General features: G+C 46.3%; 1 protein-coding gene across 2 annotated transcripts in view; it reads right to left on the bottom strand.

The window, feature by feature from the left end:
• Positions 1–15,912, bottom strand: part of NNT (nicotinamide nucleotide transhydrogenase) — a 293,073-nt gene extending 277,161 nt beyond the window's left edge. The window contains exon 1 of one of the 2 annotated variants that reach the window (XM_069221538.1): positions 15,695–15,912. The gene's annotated coding sequence lies outside the window, so the exon portion shown is untranslated. The remainder of the gene's footprint in view (positions 1–15,694) is intronic. The other variant, XM_069221543.1, reaches the window with a different exon arrangement.
• Positions 15,913–20,183: the final 4,271 nt, after the last annotated feature.

The following is a 20,183-nucleotide window of genomic DNA, read 5'->3' as shown; positions in this document are numbered from 1 at the left end:
CCACTATGTCCCTACTACAATATGCTAAGATATTTGAGTCACAATTAATGGCTGCACACCCTTGAAGCCTTTTGTCAACAGTATGTGCTTGTGTAAGGAAATGCCTCCTTGGCATGGTTGCCCCCTGACTTTTTGCCTTTGCTGATGCTATGTTTACAATTGAAAGTGTGCTGAGGCCTGCTAACCAGGCCCCAGCACCAGTGTTCTTTCCCTAACCTGTACTTTTGTATCCACAATTGGCAGACCCTGGCATCCAGATAAGTCCCTTGTAACTGGTACCTCTAGTACCAAGGGCCCTGATGCCAAGGAAGGTCTCTAAGGGCTGCAGCATGTCTTATGCCACCCTGGAGACCTCTCACTCAGCACAGACACACTGCTTACCAGCTTGTGTGTGCTAGTGAGGACAAAACGAGTAAGTCGACATGGCACTCCCCTCAGGGTGCCATGCCAGCCTCTCACTGCCTATGCAGTATAGGTAAGACACCCCTCTAGCAGGCCTTACAGCCCTAAGGCAGGGTGCACTATACCATAGGTGAGGGTACCAGTGCATGAGCATGGTACCCCTACAGTGTCTAAACAAAACCTTAGACATTGTAAGTGCAGGGTAGCCATAAGAGTATATGGTCTGGGAGTCTGTCAAACACGAACTCCACAGCACCATAATGGCTACACTGAAAACTGGGAAGTTTGGTATCAAACTTCTCAGCACAATAAATGCACACTGATGCCAGTGTACATTTTATTGTAAAATACACCCCAGAGGGCACCTTAGAGGCGCCCCCTGAAACTTAACCGACTATCTGTGTAGGCTGACTAGTTTTAGCAGCCTGCCACAAACCGAGACATGTTGCTGGCCCCATGGGGAGAGTGCCTTTGTCACTCTGAGGCCAGTAACAAAGCCTGCACTGGGTGGAGATGCTAACACCTCTCCCAGGCAGGAATTGTCACACCTGGCGGTGAGCCTCAAAGGCTCACCTCCTTTGTGCCAACCCAGCAGGACACTCCAGCTAGTGGAGTTGCCCGCCCCCTCCGGCCAGGCCCCACTTTTGGCGGCAAGGCCGGAGAAAATAATGAGAATAACAAGGAGGAGTCTCTGGCCAGTCAGGACAGCCCCTAAGGTGTCCTGAGCTGAGGTGACTCTAACTTTTAGAAATCCTCCATCTTGCAGATGGAGGATTCCCCCAATAGGGTTAGGATTGTGACCCCCTCCCCTTGGGAGGAGGCACAAAGAGGGTGTACCCACCCTCAGGGCTAGTAGCCATTGGCTACTAACCCCCCAGACCTAAACACGCCCTTAAATTTAGTATTTAAGGGCTACCCTGAACCCTAGAAAATTAGATTCCTGCAACAAGAAGAAGGACTGCCCAGCTGAAAACCCCTGCAGCGGAAGACCAGAAGACGACAACTGCCTTGGCTCCAGAAACTCACCGGCCTGTCTCCTGCCTTCCAAAGATCCTGCTCCAGCGACGCCTTCCGAAGGGACCAGCGACCTCGACATCCTCTGAGGACTGCCCCTGCTTCGAAAAGACAAGAAACTCCCGAGGACAGCGGACCTGCTCCAAGAAAAGCTGCAACTTTGTTTCCAGCAGCTTCAAAGAACCCTGCAAGCTCCCCGCAAGAAGCGTGAGACTTGCAACACTGCACCCGGCGACCCCGACTCGGCTGGTGGAGATCCGACACCTCAGGAGGGACCCCAGGACTACTCTGATACTGTGAGTACCAAAACCTGTCCCCCCTGAGCCCCCACAGCGCCGCCTGCAGAGGGAATCCCGAGGCTTCCCCTGACCGCGACTCTTTGAACCTAAAGTCCCGACGCCTGGGAGAGACCCTGCACCCGCAGCCCCCAGGACCTGAAGGACCGGACTTTCACTGGAGAAGTGACCCCCAGGAGTCCCTCTCCCTTGCCCAAGTGGAGGTTTCCCCGAGGAATCCCCCCCTTGCCTGCCTGCAGCGCTGAAGAGATCCCGAGATCTCTCATAGACTAACATTGCGAACCCGACGCTTGTTTCTACACTGCACCCGGCCGCCCCCGCGCCGCTGAGGGTGAAATTTCTGTGTGGACTTGTGTCCCCCCCGGTGCCCTACAAAACCCCCCCTGGTCTGCCCTCCGAAGACGCGGGTACTTACCTGCCAGCAGACCGGAACCGGGGCACCCCCTTCTATCCATTCTAGCCTATGCGTTTTGGGCACCACTTTGAACTCTGCACCTGACCGGCCCTGAGCTGCTGGTGTGGTGACTTTGGGGTTGCTCTGAACCCCCAACGGTGGGCTACCTTGGACCAAGAACTAAGCCCTGTAAGTGTCTTACTTACCTGGTTAACCTAACCAATACTTACCTCCCCTAGGAACTGTGAAAATTGCACTAAGTGTCCACTTTTAAAACAGCTATTTGTCAATAACTTGAAAAGTATACATGCAATTTTGATGATTTGAAGTTCCTAAAGTACTTACCTGCAATACCTTTCGAATGAGATATTACATGTAGAATTTGAACCTGTGGTTCTTAAAAAAAACTAAGAAAAGATATTTTTCTATACAAAAACCTATTGGCTGGATTTGTCTCTGAGTGTGTGTACCTCATTTATTGTCTATGTGTATGTACAACAAGTGCTTAACACTACTCCTTGGATAAGCCTACTGCTCGACCACACTACCACAAAATAGAGCATTAGTATTATCTATTTTTACCACTATTTTACCTCTAAGGGGAACCCTTGGACTCTGTGCATGCTATTCCTTACTTTGAAATAGCACATACAGAGCCAACTTCCTACATTGGTGGATCAGCGGTGGGGTACAAGACTTTGCATTTGCTGGACTACTCAGCCAATACCTGATCACACGACAAATTCCAAAATTGTCATTAGAAATTGATTTTTGCAATTTGAAAAGTTTTCTAAATTCTTAAAAGACCTGCTAGGGCCTTGTGTTAGATCCTGTTTAGCATTTCTTTTAGAGTTTAAAAGTTTGTAAAAGTTTGAATTAGATTCTAGAACCAGTTTTAGTTTCTTAAAAAGTATTCCAACTTTTAGAAGCATAATGTCTAGCACAGATGTGAATGTGGTGGAACTCGACACCACACCTTACCTCCATCTACAGATGAGAGAGCTAAGGTCACTCTGTAAACTAAAGAAAATAGCAATGGGCCCCAAACCTACCAAAGTACAGCTCCAGGAGCTTTTGGCAGAGTTTGAAAAGGCCAACCCCTCTGAGGATGGCAACTCAGAGGATGAAGATAGTGACTTGGAGGGAAATTCCCCCCCTCCAGTCCTACTTAGGGAGAGCAGGGCTTCTCAAGCCCTGACTCCACAAATAATAGTCAGAGATGCTGGTTCCCTCACAGGAGGGACCAACAACTCTGAAATCACTGAGGATAACTCCAGTGAAGAGGACATCCAGTTAGCCAGGATGGCCAAAAGATTGGCTTTGGAAAGACAGATCCTAGCCATAGAGAGGGAAAGACAAGAGATGGGCCTAGGACCCATCAATGGTGGCAGCAACATAAATAGGGTCAGAGATTCTCCTGACATGTTGAAAATCCCCAAAGGGATTGTAACTAAATATGAAGATGGTGATGACATCACCAAATGGTTCACAGCTTTTGAGAGGGCTTGTGTAACCAGAAAAGTGAACAGATCTCACTGGGGTGCTCTCCTTTGGGAAATGTTCACAGGAAAGTGTAGGGATAGACTCCTCACACTCTCTGGACAAGATGCAGAATCTTATGACCTCATGAAGGGTACCCTGATTGAGGGCTTTGGATTCTCCACTGAGGAGTACAGGATTAGGTTCAGGGGGGCTCAAAAATCCTCGAGCCAGACCTGGGTTGACTTTGTTGACTACTCAGTGAAAACACTAGATGGTTGGATTCAAGGCAGTGGTGTAAGTAATTATGATGGGCTGTACAATTTATTTGTGAAAGAACACCTGTTAAGTAATTGTTTCAATGATAAACTGCATCAGCATCTGGTAGACCTAGGACCAATTTCTCCCCAAGAATTGGGAAAGAAGGCGGACCATTGGGTCAAGACAAGGGTGTCCAAGACTTCAACAGGGGGTGACCAAAAGAAAGGGGTCACAAAGACTCCCCAGCAGAAGGGTGATGAGACAACCAAAACTAAAAATAGTAAAGAGTCTTCTACAGGCCCCCAAAAACCTGCACAGGAGGGTGGGCCCAGAGCCTCTTCACAAAACAATGGGTACAAGGGTAAAAACTTTGATCCCAAAAAGGCCTGGTGTCATAGCTGTAAACAGCATGGACACCAAACTGGAGACAAGGCCTGTCCCAAGAAAGGTTCCACTCCAAACTCCCATCCAGGTAACACTGGTATGGCTAGTCTCCAAGTGGGATCAACAGTGTGCCCAGAGCAAATCAGGGTCCACACTGAAGCTACTCTAGTTTCTGAGGGTGGGGTGGATTTAGCCACACTAGCTGTCTGGCCGCCTAACATGCAAAAATACAGACAGCAACTCTTAATTAATGGGACTAGAATAGAGGGCCTGAGGGATACAGGTGCCAGTGTCACCATGGTGACAGAGAAACTGGTTTCCCCTGGCCAATACCTGACTGGAAAAACTTACACAGTCACCAACGCTGACAATCAGAGAAAAGTACATCCCATGGCAATGGTTACTTTAGAATGGGGAGGGGTCAATGGCCTGAAACAGGTGGTGGTCTCCTCAAATATCCCAGTGGACTGTCTGCTTGGAAATGACCTGGAGTCCTCAGCATGGGCTGAGGTAGAGCTAAAAACCCATGCAGCCATGCTGGGTATCCCTGAACTGGTGTGTGTGAAAACAAGAGCACAATGCAAGGCACGGGGTGAAAAAGTAGAGCTGGAGTCTGGAAAAATGGCCCAGCCTACCAAGAGAACAGGAAAGTCAGTTGGGAAACCAACTGCAACACAGCAAAAGAAAGGGAACCTCTCTTCTCAGGAAGAAGTTCTGCCCTCTGAGGGAACTGAGCCTTTGGAACTTGAACCTTATCAGGTTGAGCTCTTAGGCCCAGGGGGACCCTCAAGGGAAGAGCTGTGTAAGGGACAAGAAACCTGTCCCTCTCTTGAAGGCCTTAGGCAGCAAGCTGCTGAAGAGTCCAAAGGCAAGAAAAATGGAACACATAGGGTCTATTGGGAAGATGGGCTCCTGTACACTGAGGCCAGAGACCCCAAACCTGGTGCCACTAGGAGAGTGGTAGTGCCTCAGCTGTTCAGAGAGTTCATCCTAACATTGGCCCATGACATTCCCCTTGCTGGACATTTGGGACAAACCAAGACGTGGGAGAGGTTAGTCAACCACTTCTACTGGCCCAATATGTCCAACATGGTTAAGGAGTTTTGCCTCTCCTGCCCCACCTGTCAAGCCAGTGGTAAGACAGGTGGGCACCCAAAGGCCCCCCTCATTCCACTTCCAGTGGTGGGGGTGCCCTTTGAAAGAGTGGGTGTGGACATAGTTGGTCCACTGGAACCTCCCACAGCCTCAGGAAATATGTATATCCTGGTAGTAGTGGATCATGCTACCCGGTATCCTGAAGCTATTCCCCTTAGGTCGACTACTGCCCCTGCAGTAGCCAAGGCCCTCATTGGTATCTTTACCAGAGTGGGTTTCCCTAAGGAGGTGGTGTCCGACAGAGGTACCAACTTCATGTCAGCATACCTAAAGCACATGTGGAATGAGTGTGGAGTGACTTATAAATTCACTACACCTTACCATCCACAAACTAATGGCTTAGTTGAGAGATTCAACAAGACATTAAAAGGCATGATCATGGGGCTCCCAGAAAAACTCAAAAGGAGATGGGATGTCCTCCTGCCATGTCTGCTTTTCGCTTACAGGGAGGTACCACAGAAGGGAGTAGGGTTCTCACCCTTTGAACTTCTGTTTGGTCATCCTGTAAGGGGACCACTTGCCCTTGTTAAAGAAGGCTGGGAGAGACCTCTCCATGAGCCTAAACAGGACATAGTGGACTATGTACTTGGCCTTCGCTCTAGAATGGCAGAGTACATGGAAAAGGCAACCAAAAACCTTGAGGCCAGCCAACAGCTCCAGAAGTTTTGGTATGACCAAAAGGCTGCACTGGTTGAGTTCCAACCAGGGCAGAAAGTCTGGGTTCTGGAGCCTGTGGCTCCCAGGGCACTCCAGGACAAATGGAGTGGCCCTTACCCAGTACTAGAGAGGAAGAGTCAGGTCACCTACTTGGTGGACCTGGGCACAAGCAGGAGCCCCAAAAGGGTGATCCATGTAAACCGCCTTAAGCTCTTCCACGACAGGGCTGATGTCAATCTGTTGATGGTAACAGATGAGGATCAGGAGGCAGAGAGTGAACCTCTCCCTGATCTTCTGTCATCAGACCCAAAAGATGGTACAGTAGATGGAGTGATCTACTCAGACACCCTCTCTGGCCAACAGCAAGCTGATTGTAGGAGAGTCCTACAACAGTTTCCTGAACTCTTCTCCTTAACCCCTGGTCAGACACACCTGTGTACCCATGATGTGGACACAGGAGACAGCATGCCTGTCAAGAACAAAATCTTTAGACAGTCTGACCATGTTAAGGAAAGCATCAAGGTGGAAGTCCACAAGATGCTGGAATTGGGAGTCATTGAGCGCTCTGACAGCCCCTGGGCTAGCCCAGTGGTCTTAGTCCCCAAACCTCACACCACAGATGGAAAGAAAGAGATGAGGTTTTGTGTGGACTACAGAGGGCTCAATTCTGTCACCAAGACAGATGCTCATCCAATTCCAAGAGCTGATGAGCTCATTGATAAATTAGGTGCTGCCAAATTTCTAAGTACCTTTGACTTGACAGCAGGGTACTGGCAAATAAAAATGGCACCTGGAGCAAAAGAAAAGACAGCATTCTCCACACCTGATGGGCATTATCAGTTTACTGTTATGCCCTTTGGTTTAAAGAATGCCCCTGCCACCTTCCAAAGGTTGGTGAATCAAGTCCTTGCTGGCTTGGAGTCCTTTAGCACAGCTTATCTTGATGATATTGCTGTCTTTAGCTCCACCTGGCAGGATCACCTGGTCCACCTGAGGAAGGTTTTGAAGGCTCTGCAATCTGCAGGCCTCTCTATCAAGGCATCCAAATGCCAGATAGGGCAGGGAACTGTGGTTTACTTGGGACACCTTGTAGGTGGAGGCCAAGTTCAGCCACTCCAACCCAAGATCCAGACTATTCTGGACTGGGTAGCTCCAAAAACCCAGACTCAAGTCAGGGCATTCCTTGGCTTGACTGGGTACTACAGGAGGTTTGTGAAGGGATATGGATCCATTGTGACAGCCCTCACTGAGCTCACCTCCAAGAAAATGCCCAAGAAAGTGAACTGGACTGTGGACTGCCAACAGGCCTTTGACACCCTGAAACAGGCAATGTGCTCAGCACCAGTTCTCAAAGCTCCAGATTATTCTAAGCAGTTCATTGTGCAGACTGATGCCTCTGAACATGGGATAGGGGCAGTTTTGTCCCAAACAAATGATGATGGCCTTGACCAGCCTGTTGCTTTCATTAGCAGGAGGTTACTCCCCAGGGAGCAGCGTTGGAGTGCCATTGAGAGGGAGGCCTTTGCTGTGGTTTGGTCCCTGAAGAAGCTGAGACCATACCTCTTTGGGACTCACTTCCTAGTTCAAACCGACCACAGACCTCTCAAATGGCTGATGCAAATGAAAGGTGAAAATCCTAAACTGTTGAGGTGGTCCATCTCCCTACAGGGAATGGACTTTATAGTGGAACACAGACCTGGGACTGCCCATGCCAATGCAGATGGCCTTTCCAGGTTCTTCCACTTAGAAAATGAAGACTCTCTTGGGAAAGGTTAGTCTCATCCTCTTTCGTTTGGGGGGGGGTTGTGTAAGGAAATGCCTCCTTGGCATGGTTGCCCCCTGACTTTTTGCCTTTGCTGATGCTATGTTTACAATTGAAAGTGTGCTGAGGCCTGCTAACCAGGCCCCAGCACCAGTGTTCTTTCCCTAACCTGTACTTTTGTATCCACAATTGGCAGACCCTGGCATCCAGATAAGTCCCTTGTAACTGGTACCTCTAGTACCAAGGGCCCTGATGCCAAGGAAGGTCTCTAAGGGCTGCAGCATGTCTTATGCCACCCTGGAGACCTCTCACTCAGCACAGACACACTGCTTACCAGCTTGTGTGTGCTAGTGAGGACAAAACGAGTAAGTCGACATGGCACTCCCCTCAGGGTGCCATGCCAGCCTCTCACTGCCTATGCAGTATAGGTAAGACACCCCTCTAGCAGGCCTTACAGCCCTAAGGCAGGGTGCACTATACCATAGGTGAGGGTACCAGTGCATGAGCATGGTACCCCTACAGTGTCTAAACAAAACCTTAGACATTGTAAGTGCAGGGTAGCCATAAGAGTATATGGTCTGGGAGTCTGTCAAACACGAACTCCACAGCACCATAATGGCTACACTGAAAACTGGGAAGTTTGGTATCAAACTTCTCAGCACAATAAATGCACACTGATGCCAGTGTACATTTTATTGTAAAATACACCCCAGAGGGCACCTTAGAGGCGCCCCCTGAAACTTAACCGACTATCTGTGTAGGCTGACTAGTTTTAGCAGCCTGCCACAAACCGAGACATGTTGCTGGCCCCATGGGGAGAGTGCCTTTGTCACTCTGAGGCCAGTAACAAAGCCTGCACTGGGTGGAGATGCTAACACCTCTCCCAGGCAGGAATTGTCACACCTGGCGGTGAGCCTCAAAGGCTCACCTCCTTTGTGCCAACCCAGCAGGACACTCCAGCTAGTGGAGTTGCCCGCCCCCTCCGGCCAGGCCCCACTTTTGGCGGCAAGGCCGGAGAAAATAATGAGAATAACAAGGAGGAGTCTCTGGCCAGTCAGGACAGCCCCTAAGGTGTCCTGAGCTGAGGTGACTCTAACTTTTAGAAATCCTCCATCTTGCAGATGGAGGATTCCCCCAATAGGGTTAGGATTGTGACCCCCTCCCCTTGGGAGGAGGCACAAAGAGGGTGTACCCACCCTCAGGGCTAGTAGCCATTGGCTACTAACCCCCCAGACCTAAACACGCCCTTAAATTTAGTATTTAAGGGCTACCCTGAACCCTAGAAAATTAGATTCCTGCAACAAGAAGAAGGACTGCCCAGCTGAAAACCCCTGCAGCGGAAGACCAGAAGACGACAACTGCCTTGGCTCCAGAAACTCACCGGCCTGTCTCCTGCCTTCCAAAGATCCTGCTCCAGCGACGCCTTCCGAAGGGACCAGCGACCTCGACATCCTCTGAGGACTGCCCCTGCTTCGAAAAGACAAGAAACTCCCGAGGACAGCGGACCTGCTCCAAGAAAAGCTGCAACTTTGTTTCCAGCAGCTTCAAAGAACCCTGCAAGCTCCCCGCAAGAAGCGTGAGACTTGCAACACTGCACCCGGCGACCCCGACTCGGCTGGTGGAGATCCGACACCTCAGGAGGGACCCCAGGACTACTCTGATACTGTGAGTACCAAAACCTGTCCCCCCTGAGCCCCCACAGCGCCGCCTGCAGAGGGAATCCCGAGGCTTCCCCTGACCGCGACTCTTTGAACCTAAAGTCCCGACGCCTGGGAGAGACCCTGCACCCGCAGCCCCCAGGACCTGAAGGACCGGACTTTCACTGGAGAAGTGACCCCCAGGAGTCCCTCTCCCAAGTGGAGGTTTCCCCGAGGAATCCCCCCCTTGCCTGCCTGCAGCGCTGAAGAGATCCCGAGATCTCTCATAGACTAACATTGCGAACCCGACGCTTGTTTCTACACTGCACCCGGCCGCCCCCGCGCCACTGAGGGTGAAATTTCTGTGTGGACTTGTGTCCCCCCCGGTGCCCTACAAACCCCCCCCTGGTCTGCCCTCCGAAGACGCGGGTACTTACCTGCCAGCAGACCGGAACCGGGGCACCCCCTTCTATCCATTCTAGCCTATGCGTTTTGGGCACCACTTTGAACTCTGCACCTGACCGGCCCTGAGCTGCTGGTGTGGTGACTTTGGGGTTGCTCTGAACCCCCAACGGTGGGCTACCTTGGACCAAGAACTAAGCCCTGTAAGTGTCTTACTTACCTGGTTAACCTAACCAATACTTACCTCCCCTAGGAACTGTGAAAATTGCACTAAGTGTCCACTTTTAAAACAGCTATTTGTCAATAACTTGAAAAGTATACATGCAATTTTGATGATTTGAAGTTCCTAAAGTACTTACCTGCAATACCTTTCGAATGAGATATTACATGTAGAATTTGAACCTGTGGTTCTTAAAAAAAACTAAGAAAAGATATTTTTCTATACAAAAACCTATTGGCTGGATTTGTCTCTGAGTGTGTGTACCTCATTTATTGTCTATGTGTATGTACAACAAGTGCTTAACACTACTCCTTGGATAAGCCTACTGCTCGACCACACTACCACAAAATAGAGCATTAGTATTATCTATTTTTACCACTATTTTACCTCTAAGGGGAACCCTTGGACTCTGTGCATGCTATTCCTTACTTTGAAATAGCACATACAGAGCCAACTTCCTACAGCTTGTTTCAGTCTTCTTCGTAATGCTATTATAATTATATCAAGGTATATAATCCCATTTACTGTAATTGTACTACTTTCTAATAAAATTCACAATAATACAAATTATGTACAAAATTCCATTTACATCAAGGTATTTTGGGAATGGAGTGGTAACTCTGAAAAGGCAAGCAGGTGTTACTTGCTATCACATATTTCCCATCTCTAGGAAGCCATACCTTGCCAAAAAATCATATTAGAACCCATATCCCCAAGTGGTACCCACAACATGGTTGGCTCAAGGCCTATTATATTTGGTGTGTTCATGCACAGAGCAAACCTCTGCCGCAGCCATTTATTAAGTCTGGCGTCTGTAATTTATTTTCCTATTATTAAAATGTAAATATATACTATACTTGCACAGGCTTTCAGTCAGCCCTCTTCATCCATTGGTCTGTTGCTTTATCATTCACACTGTTAGTCAGCCCACTGAAAAATACAGTGTGGAGTAATGGGACAGCCCACTTCAGCCACTGGCTAACTTCACCGTGGGTGGCAGCAATCTGCTCTTTCAGAAGGAGCAGTTCTGTGAACAATGTAGTTGCCTTCAGTGTCATGGACGCCTAGGGTAATGTGTGCTTTTTGGAGTCCAAAAAACAGATTTGCTTTTAGGCAATCTAAAAATAAACAAAATTGGCTAAGACCAGGCACCTCCCCACAACAATAAAGATTCATGAAATCTATGACAAAATAAGCACTGACAAAGTCAACAGGCTGACAGCAGAACTGCACTTCTCTTCCCTGTCATCCACTTACTACATTGTTTTATTACTGCAACAATCCCTCGTTTCCCTTTTTTCTTGCTGTACCCTTTATCATTAGTGGCTTGTGTGCACCTACACAAGGGACCCAGCTGCACCAACTGTTGATTTCAAGTATGATATTACAGAATTAAGTATTCTATTCTACAGGTTTTATGTAAGACAATGAACCCTGTGGAATTATATATTTTTAATATTTAGTATAGTTAACATTTCTATAAGCTAGCAATTCCAGTGGTTTGATGCTTTTGCATTGGCTGTTGAAATTAGAATGAGGCACTTAAGTGTTAAAAGGTGGTAAGTAAACTTACAAAGTGCTAAGCAAAACAAATAAATGAACCACCAATCGACCTCACTCTGTCCTTTTGCTCACTATGTACTGAAATTAACTACCACAATTCTCAGAGGCTGGATGATGAATGCGGGCGTCATTGTATTAACCTTGTAAACGAAAGAATGAGTATGATGACAACTCAAAAAAAATGTGTTGGATGCTTTCTTACAGGTCCCAGTTCTGAATGGCAGGTAACCAACTACTCAACACTGTGTATTTATTTGTTTGTCAGCTACTTACTACAAGAGAAAGTTGAAGGAGAAATTGTACTACAATGTATGAGTAAAGGGAACAGAAAGGAGACTTTAGATAGTGAGTGAAAGAAAAGAGTATCAGAAAGTACAAAGTTTAACAATCTTATTGTGGCTGCAGAGAAGGTTTATGATGAGATCTGTCTGCATTTTATGGAGAGAAAAGCCTTTGTTGCAGATTTGATGCCTGCCTTCACAGACAGAGCTTCAATGCTAATATCAACCTTTTAAAACGTAATCCTAGTGAAATGAAATGCAAACTGGTAGACAGTCAAGATTTGTTTTCGAATTTCATGAATAAATGGCTAGGAGGTGCAGAGTGTGCAGCAAAGGATGATTTAAAAGTGTCAATTACCATAAGTGAGTCAAAAAATGACAGCCGTCTGGACAACTAAACCTAAGCTGGAGATAGGGGGAATTTTTTTAATCTTTTTAGTTCTAAAAAGAATAGTTAGCAAGGTTTGTAGATTAAAGATCTAACAGGCGGAAGAAAAGTGACTCCTAGCAATGTGACTGAAACAGCTAGAGGTTGGTGAAGGATCAGGAAACAAAAACATACAAATATAGCGATTGGGGTGGGGATTATGAGTAATTCTCTCTTGGAGGGGTTAAGTGTGAGAAAATTATAGAGCAAAGACAGCAAGACATTTCTTTTAGCGGAAACCTTGAGATACTGAAGAAAACTTGCATTTTACAGTCATACTAGTTTCCAGACAGTAGTAAAATACAATGGCAGTTGAATAACTAAGAATTATGATATTTTAAAGTGAACATGCTAGAGTACAGACAGTTTTGGATGACTAAATCATGTTTCTTATAGTGCTACTGTGAGAACGGTATATGATTTGTTGTGAACCATATGGAGCCCACTGGCATGTCAATTTGAGAGCAGAGGGGAAAAGCATCTAACAAATAAATATGCCTCGCAGCATTATACAAAAGACAGTAATGAGAGTATGAAGGCCCCTGAAACTACCTACTCCGTCCGCTAGGCCTAAAAATGGAGAACAAATTAATTCTAGCTGTTCTTTACTTTTCCTCTTAATCAGTGACAAAGCAAACAGGTCCGCATTGCGTTCCAAGTCCTGAATAAAGTATTTAAAAAATACTGCGGTGAAAGAAAAAAAAAAAAAAAAAAAAAGACTGCTTTCTTTACAAGTTGTATTTACGAGACAACATTTTCAATGTGATGATTCAGTGTACCTTTCAAATGTAAAATACTCATCATTCCATTCGCCGCAATACTAGCATTCTATGGGAGGCAGACTGACCCACCAAACATCCAACAGCAACATGTGAGGGAGCTCTACTCATCTAGGTACAATCAAAGCATACTTTATATAATTGTTTTAACAGGTAAGCAAAAAGCTGCACTGTCCAGTCAGTGCTAAAAATGGAAACCACCTCACTGGGTGGTGATTTAAGGAGCAAACAGCCAGGCAAAGGAAATGCAAACTATAGATCCAACAGCTATGACTGCCAACAATCGCCACGAGTTAGTAAACTAAATCAAGTCTAGCTCTTTCTGCTACAGAAACTTAAATGTATGGTAATTGTACACATTTTCAGAGCAATCTTTCATTTTAACGCAGAGAATTTGGCCACATATGTAAATGTTCACCAAATCTGCAACATGCCAAGCCAAAGTAGCACCATGCAGCATCTGCTAACCTTCGGAACATTTCTAAAGGGCGACCCATAACGGATTTTTAGTAGTGATATAAAGAGGGAGGCCAGCTTTGGGTTCAGGTGAAGATGGGGAAATATGCGAGGAACACCGGGTTCTCTGTCCAAATAAAGCCAAATTGAGAATGTTTCTGCCCTTTCTTTAATTAACATAAGTAAATGTAAGAACTTGCAAAGTACGAACCTAGGTCCAAAGCAACGGTTCGTTATACAATACAGGGGTCATACAAAGTTTTATGAGGGTAAGGGTTGATACTAGATAGACGGTTACTTAAAGTTTTGAGGTCGGGACTTTCAGGGCAGGGCAAAAATGTTCCCTGTGTTAGCAACAGCGAAGGGTGGGAGGAGAGGTAGTCCTGAAGGGCAGGCAGCAGCAATGGGGCGAGCACCAATAATTGACTTGCCTGTGCACTTGTAATGCGTACTGTTACCCAGGAGTAGGGTGCCCTGTACCTACCTAGTATGAAACCAACAAATTCGGCATACAAAGAATAAAGAGCATATTTATAAAAATATATATATTTTATATAAATAGCTAAGCAAGAGTATCCTTTAACTGGAAAATTACACAAATGCATTAGCTAACATGCCGTGGTCTTATATGTAGTACTGAGAATCGTGAACTACTCTAGTACTTCAAGTACAGCACAACAACTGCAGCACATCAAATAAATGACTATCAGAAACAAAAAACTGACTAGACGCTCTGTTCCTTTCACCTGGTGAACAAGAACTACTTAGTCAAGTAACGTATTTTTTTCCTTTTACCGTGTATTTAAAATAATTTTACAAACGTGAATTTATGAGAAGCTAAGGCTTGTGAAGCGTTTTAAAAAAACTTGCAAAAATCACTCAATTTCGCCACTTCTATTAAAGATGTAAAAAATAAAAATAAAAGTGTGCATATTTATTCTACGAGTTTCAAAGAGAATGAAAAACACCGTAAATATATATATATTTTTTTACTTCCAGCAGTGAGTCTCTGTCCTTTCATACAGCACGCACTGGCATTGATGTAAATGCACTTTAGGGTCAAGTCAAGTCGAAGGGGTTTGGTTCCAATCTCTGGGACGGGGTATATTTTGCTTCAAGGTGCAATCTCAAGGCGACAAATGCTTTTATGGATGCCTGGAAAAGTAATTTAACTCTATATCTGTAATATGTGGGGAACCACAACCAAGAAATGAAAATACTGTGGTTCACTGGCAGGCATTAATGTCTTTCTGGTGCCATTATGTAACTGAAAGGAAATCAGTGCAGGAAAGGGGGCGCTCAAAAGGACCCTCTCAAATAAAATGCCGTACCCCCGAAGCAATCACTGCCTCTGCACCCCTCCTCTGGTCTATTTTTGTTCATGGTGCAGACTGCAGTTTTCTTTCAATCAGAAGCCCGACGCCAGAAATAGAAAACTAGACTGGACAGGGTCTCAAGTTTTCCAGGATCGCTGGGCTCTCTCAAAGTACTGGTAGCGTAAGATGGTCCGTTCATTGGCGTACCCTTTACCCATTAAATTAAGAGACTCCGTGAGACCTCTTTTTTGGCAGGGAGGGGTATTTACTAAAATCATTATGTATAACTCTTAATAAACTGCTTACACGTATGCTGATCAGTAGCAAAGTCTCTCTGAACAGCCCATTCATCAACCGTTATGTGAAATGACCCTAACAAAACATATGAAATAAGCGCTACCATTCCTTGTACATTCAGTTAGATCACATATGTTTTGTTTTTTTTAAAAAAAAGCTTTATCGTGCCCATCGGTAACAGGACTGAAGCAAGTGTACGCACGCTTCAACTGTCTCAGGATTGTTTTTTTTTTCCCCTCAAAATAACTCTCCCAGTTCGAAAGCACAATGTGAAATAACGTCCTTACGTTTACTACTAAGTGGCATAGTGTTCTCAGTGCACTAACTAAATCAATTGAAACACTAGGGTAGGTGACCTCATAGCCAACACGGGGCACCTTGAACTCTACGAACACTTCTTACTAACTCACTCCAAGGGCACACCTGTAGCTGCTTGCATGCATGCAACCTGCAACAAGGGTGCGCCCTGATGCGGAACAAACAAGAAAAACCCTCCCTAACTCAGGTCTTACCTCCCGCCACCCGACAGTAGATATCCCGCTTCAGCAGAGCTGCCGGCTCTCACCGACTTCCAAGGATGAAGGACATTAACCAACTTGAATGAGTGACTGCAAGGTGAAGCAATCGGCATACTAGTTCATGGTGATTGACGCGATAAAGGGCGGTACTGTGGGATGTTTGGCGACCGTACTACTCCATCAATCCTTCCATTGGTTAAAAAAAAAAGAAGGACCAACCCCGGAAGTGGATGTTTGGTCGCCCCGGAAGAAGCAGTTGCTCTTGACCGGTCAGTCCTATGGCTCCGGAAGGGTATATGCTGCACGTGCACTGGCGTCTTTGCAATCATTTGGCGTAGTCTTTTCACGATGTCGCCTGTTGTCAACTTAGCGCTACGGCAGGCGACCCAGAGGAGGCCTGCGGCAGTGCCACCTGCTGGGTGAAAGCAAGCGTAGCCTTTGGGCAGCAAGGAGAAGATGCAGCGCTCGAGGAGCGTGTTGATTTGTAATTGTTACAGTGAGCGCGAATGGCACTGTAGGTGTTCTTTAGTGGCCTTTAGGTAGTCATGAACTAGACCATGCCCGTTTCATTTGTATCAGGGTGGCAAATGAAAAAAACATATTCAGTGACATGAGTTGCCTGTATCTTGCAAATAAGCGAACAATGTGCTTCAGAAACGCGTCAAAGGTAATTTACAGAGTATTGTTTTTATTACTTTTATGTAGACCAGGGCAATTGATAACATTTGCAGTGTTGGCGTATTTAACAATTATAAAAGCTAGTAAATTGTGATTACTGTTGTGTGTGTGTACTTCTTGAAATCTTAATTTCAAGAAATGTTCACTTGCTGGGGACTATTTCCAGCAAAACCTGTCTTGAGGCAACTGTGTGCGCAGACGACCCTAGAGTGGTACCAGCTACTATCTCCAAGTGTCTTTGTAAACTATATGGACAATACATTGAGAAGTTACCTCATGTGACTTTTGTACACAAGGGTACACCTTGCATACACATTTCACAGAAAATATCTCCATTTGTTAGCCACTTATGCCACATACCATTAATAATGATGCAAATTGGCATTATAAGCAGGCCACTTGAATTTGGCAGCTGTTGAGTGAAAATGTCACGTACACAATTCTGTGAGGCATTATCTTTCGGTTCTTAGGTAGTCAGTGATCATGGTATACTATGTGTGGGCACTATCATGCCCCATGGCTCACAATCAATAGTGTATAAAATGGGTCTTTATCTACTAGTAGGTGGAATAGAACAGTTACAATTAAGTTGACCCATGGAAGGCCCAGGCAGCTCTGTATTTGGTGTATAGTATCTGCCAAGGAGCAGAGTAAGTTTAATTTATTATGTTACAGAACTCGAATGGAGATTCACATAAAATAATACATAATTGTATAAAAAGAAGAAACATAATGGTAGCAAACAGATTAAACTTTGATAAGCAAATTGATTAAGCTAATACAAAGTTAAAAAACAATTAAAATAGTTAAAAACTCTAGAACAAAACATTTCATTAGGTGGAATGAATAAGGCTTGTAATAGATTAGAAGCAGTACTAAAAGAAAATGTTAGACAAATAGTGCACAGCCACCTGCGACATTAAAGCAATAGGGCCGGGCAGATTAAAACAACATGTTTCAAATCTTGGATGCCATTATGGCATAGATTACAAATAGCGGAGGAGCCAAACCATTTTGCTTGTAATGTGTTCAGGGGGAGCTGCCCCTGTCGCAGCAGGAGCCAGAATCTTCTCACCCTATGAGGCAAGTTCCAGATAAGGTAGGATTGTGTGACCCTTGGCTTTAAGGAATCAGATATTATATGAAAACTCTGCCTATGTGCGCAGGCCTGGCTGTCCTGGTGGAAACTCCCTGCCCAAGTTGCTTTCCTGAGTGTGGATTTAAGCTGTGCTGGAGAGAGAGTAAACATTGTAGAAGGATCTAATTGTAAATGATCCATGGCATATAAAAAATTCATGCAGATGGTGTATTTTACTTTATGACCAGCCAATATTGATTTTTTTAGCAGTGACCGCAGAGAGTCGTCACTGCACGTCATCAAATTAAACATCCAACGAATTAACTCAGCCAGGCCTTGAATAAAAGAGCTACGCAGGCCCAACTCAAGTCTTAATAACGGTACAGAAAAGGCGGAGTTTACAGTTACAATATTCCTTAAGACACGTCCTTTGAGTTTATCAAGAAAGATCCACTTTGATACCGCAATATGCTCTATACCATACAATAGAGATGGAGGTATCTTCACCTGATAAACCTCTAAGAGATGTTTAAAATGCCTTCTGCCCGTTGCTCTTTATAAGTTGTTCAGACCGTTAGCTTGGGATTGGGCCTTCCTTTGATTATGCTCAATATGCTCTCTGTCTTTAAGGCTGCCACAGACAATTTCACCCAAAAATGGGTAAGAGGTTACTCTTTTGAGGTGTTGAGTTCCCAAGGTCCAGCAAAAATTGTTGTACTTTAATCTTTTATTCCCATGAAAACACAACATTTTGCTGTTTGAGCAATTTATCTTTAAAAATTGAGCTTGTGTATTGTTTGAGGGTTTGTAGTCAGTTATTAAGCCCCTGTGAGGTACGATCTAAAATCAATCAATCAGTAATTTGTTAAGCGCGCTACTCACCCGGTAGGGTCTTAAGGCGCTGAGGTGGGGGGTAGAGGGGTGCTACTGCTTGAAGTGCCAGGTCTTGAGGTGCTTCCTGAAGGTCAGGAGGTCCTGGGTCAGATGTAGATTGACGTGGAGGGAGTTCCAGGTCTTGGCAGAAAGGTGGGAGAAGGATCTGCTGCCGGCTGTGGTATGGTGGACGTGGGAAACGGTGGCGAGGGTGAGGTTGGCAGAGCGGAGCTGGCGTGTCGGGGTGTAGAAGTTGAGGTGCTTGTTGAGGTAGGCAGGTCCGGCGTCATGGAGAACTTTGTGGGCATGGATCAGGAGTTTGAAGGTGATCCTTTTGTTGACGGGGAGACAGTGGAGGTCTTTGAGGTGGGCTGAGATGTGTTTGTGGCGATGGAGGTTGAGGAGGAGTCGTGCTGAGGTGTTCTGGATACGCTGACATTTTCTCTAGTGCTTGGTGGTTGTTCCCGCATAGAGTGCGATACCGTAGTCCAGACGAAGGAGTGGGTGACCGTTCTTTTGGTTTCGATGGGAATCCATCTGAAGGTCTTGCAGAGCATGCAAAGGGTGTTAAAGCATGAGGATGAGATGGCGTCGACTTGCTGGGTCATAGTGAGCGATGAGTCCAGTATGAAGCCGAGGTTGCGTGCATGGGTGGTGGGCGTTGAAGCAGTTCCCAACGTGGCAGGCCACCAGGAGTCGTCCCATGCTGCTTTGTTGGAGCCAAAGATGATGAACTCGGTCTTCTCTGAGTTTAGTTTGAGGCAGTTTGCCTCCATCCAGTTGGCAATGGCGCGGAGTCCGGTGTGGAGGTTGGTCTTGGCGGTTGCGGAGTCCTTCGTGGGAGAGAGGATCAGCTGAGCATCGTCCGGGTAGCAGACAATGTTGAGGCCGTGGGATCGGATGATGTGGGTGAGCTGAGCCATGTAGACATTGAAGAGGATGGGACTGAGTGAGGAACCCTGGGGGACTCCGCAGATGGTCTTGGTGTCCTTTGACAGGAACGGTGGTAGACAGACTCTTTGGGTTCTGCCCGAGAGGAAGGATGTGAGCCAGTTCAGGCTTTGTGGCGGATTCCAGCGTTGTGGAGGCGTGTACGAAGTGTGTGGTGACAGACAGTGTTGAAGGCTGCGGAAAGGTCTAGGAGGATGAGGGCAAAGTTAGTTTTCACCTTTGTCGAGCCTGTTTCTGATGTCGTCGGTGGCAGCGATAAGGGCGGTGTCGGTGCTGTGGTTCTTGCGAAGCCGAACTGGGAGATGTCGAGTAAGTTGTTGTCCTCCAGGAAGCGAGATAGCTGGTTGTTGACTATCTTCTCTATGACCTTCACAGGGAAGGGGAGAAGGGAGATGGGCCAGTAGTTTTTGAGGTCTTCGAGGTCGGCTTTGGGCTTTTTGAGCAGGGCGTTGATTTCGGCGTGTTTCCAGCTCTCTGGGAAAATGGCAGTTTCGAAGGAGTTGTTGATGATGGCCCCGAGCTGGGGGGCAATGATTTGGCTGGCCTTATTGAAGACGTGGTGAGGGCAGGGGTCCGCGGGTGATCCGGAGTGGATGGTGCTCATGGTCTTTGTGGTTTCTTTGTCGTTGGTGTGGGTCCAGGCATTCAGGGTGTTGGTGCGGATGGGTGCGTTGGGGTCGGCGTTGGCAGTGGTGGTGGTGGGAGACGGCATTGTGAAGCTTTCATGGATGTCTGTGATCTTGTGGTTAAAAAAAGGTGGCGAGGGAGTCACACAGGTCTTGCAAGTGAGGGGGGTCAGCAGAACAGGATCTAGGGTTGATGAGTTCCTTGATGATGTTGAAAAGCTCCTTCCTGTTGTGTGTGTTGCTGTCAATTTGTTCTTTGTAGAAAGCTTTTTTGGTG

Source organism: Pleurodeles waltl, chromosome 1_1, assembly GCF_031143425.1.
Source record: "Pleurodeles waltl isolate 20211129_DDA chromosome 1_1, aPleWal1.hap1.20221129, whole genome shotgun sequence".
Taxonomy (NCBI): domain Eukaryota; kingdom Metazoa; phylum Chordata; class Amphibia; order Caudata; family Salamandridae; genus Pleurodeles; species Pleurodeles waltl.
This window is presented reverse-complemented; position numbering and strand designations above follow the sequence as displayed.